The 2,114-nt window shown below is 40.1% G+C and overlaps 1 protein-coding gene across 1 annotated transcript in view; it reads left to right on the plus strand.

Moving 5' to 3' along the window:
- The first annotated feature begins 1,466 nt into the window (after positions 1-1,466).
- Positions 1,467-2,114, plus strand: part of wfdc1 (WAP four-disulfide core domain 1) — a 23,669-nt gene continuing 23,021 nt past the window's right edge. Inside the window, exon 1 of the mRNA XM_017310942.1 lies at positions 1,467-1,481. The gene's annotated coding sequence lies outside the window, so the exon portion shown is untranslated. The remainder of the gene's footprint in view (positions 1,482-2,114) is intronic.

The following is a 2,114-nucleotide window of genomic DNA, read 5'->3' on the forward strand; positions in this document are numbered from 1 at the left end:
AAAATCAGCCGGTCAGCAGAGGTCAGAGCCGGTAAAAATCAGCCGGTGAGCAGCGGTCAGAGCCGGTAAAAATCAGCCGGTGAGCAGCGGTCAGAGCCGGTAAAAATCAGCCGGTGAGCAGCGGTCAGAGCCGGTAAAAATCAGCCGGTCATCAGAGGTCAGAGCCGGTAAAAATCAGCCGGTCATCAGAGGTCAGAGCCGGTAACAATCAGCCGGTCATCAGAGGTCAGAGCCAGTAATCTGCAGGATCAGCTCTGTGGTCGGGGGCAGAAGATAAACGCTGCTGCGTGAGTCGGTAAATGTTTGGGGTTCTTCTGAACGCAGCTTTTTCCAGCAATGCTTAGTAATGAATCTAACACTGGAAAGTTTTCATGGTCACAACGTTCAGACGTTTCCTAGCAACCGCGGCTCCACTTAAAGAGAAATAAACGGTTATTGCAGCAAATCATCATTACATTAAATTAATCTGCCAGGTTTGAGTTTATGTAACTGAAGCAATGCCGTTTCTAAAACATTAGATTTAACTTTCATCTGTTGGTGGTTTTTATTAAACCAGTTCCTCCATTAGTTCACGTTTCAGGAGAACTGGAACTTTTTTTCTGGAGCTGAGAAAAAATAAATTATGCTCATTAAATAAAGAGTTTTGTTTTCTGTCAATGTTATTAAAAGTATAAACTGTTTCTCGACGTGGTTCTTCCTCTGTTGCTTCGTAAAGTTTAAAGCTCGTCTGTGGCGCCCTCTAGTGGCAGTCTGCTGACATTACAGCATTTCTAAAAAAACAAAGCTGGGATAATTAAATGAAACTGATGATGAAATAATCTACAAAACACATCAAATTAGAAATATTTCCCATCTTGGTGAAAAAGTTGATAGATATTAAAGGACAATTGGAATCTGCTGTCCTGTTTTCAACATCTGGAAAAGTTTAACTTCTTCATCTGATGAAGAGTTTTAACATCTGAGCAGGAAAAAGTCTGGACTGCAAGCGGCCATGATTTCCACCTGGTAAAGAAACGTAGAAGAAATAATAAAAAAAAAAAGCCTAGAAAAGATCTGCAAGCCTGAAGATCAATACTTTATATTTGAAATCAATTTATTTTTATAGTGCCAAATCACCAGTTATCAATCGGTGCATTATGTTCAGTTTATTATTCAAATTAGTTTAAAATGTTTTAAGGAAACTCGGCAGAGCATCGAGTCGTTGACTAGCAGCGTTCACTCCTCCTGACCAGCAGGGGGCGACAGCACCTGCTTGTATTGTGTCACTGACTTTAACATCAATAGACCCTTTTCACATGACGTCACACAACTTCCGTTATGGCTCGAAACGGTGTATCTTTAGTTCCGGCTGTTTCTGGACTCTACAGCTGCTGCCACTAATATGATGTGAAGATGTATCACTATTTGCAAACAGTTTTTCTCCATCAACATCATCTAAACTGGACATATTCCTGCTGATTGACGCCAGTTTGACTACGAAGGTTCGTGTTTTGGTTTTTTCTAGCTGCTAGTTGACATGCTAGGCTAGCAATAGCAATGTGTTAGCTGGCTAACATTACGTAGCCTTTCTGTTTTGGAAATAAAACGTATTTAGGCTCTAATCTTAGTCAGATGTTTATAGTATAGACTGGTGTTGCCACCCGTCATGTAAAATGCGTGATCATATTAAACCCTCCTCACTAACGCTAGTTTCACCAGCCGCTAAGTAGCGACATTACCTGAAGCCACAAGTCCAAAACCTTTATGCCAAACACCCGCTGCGCCACCACGTCCTGAGAAGTTAAACTCTTAATACGATMAAGACATGAGGAGGAAGACGCTGTTTTAGATAGATAGATAGATAGATAGATAGATAGATAGATAGATAGATAGATAGATAGATAGATAGATAGATAGATAGATATTAACGTTTCATTGGAGAAATGTGATCTATCTATCTATCTATGTAGACTTGGCAGTAGAAAATTAATAACATAGGAATAATAACTTTATATCCCTTTTAACAGGTTAAACTTGATTCTGCTGTGGAAACAAAGTACATGAAGTTTGTGCTCAGCTGGGAAAACCCAGTGGATCACATGGTGGGACTTCTGCTTCAAACTGCTCACTACAGT

The sequence above is a fragment of the Poecilia reticulata genome, linkage group LG19, assembly GCF_000633615.1.
Source record: "Poecilia reticulata strain Guanapo linkage group LG19, Guppy_female_1.0+MT, whole genome shotgun sequence".
Taxonomy (NCBI): domain Eukaryota; kingdom Metazoa; phylum Chordata; class Actinopteri; order Cyprinodontiformes; family Poeciliidae; genus Poecilia; species Poecilia reticulata.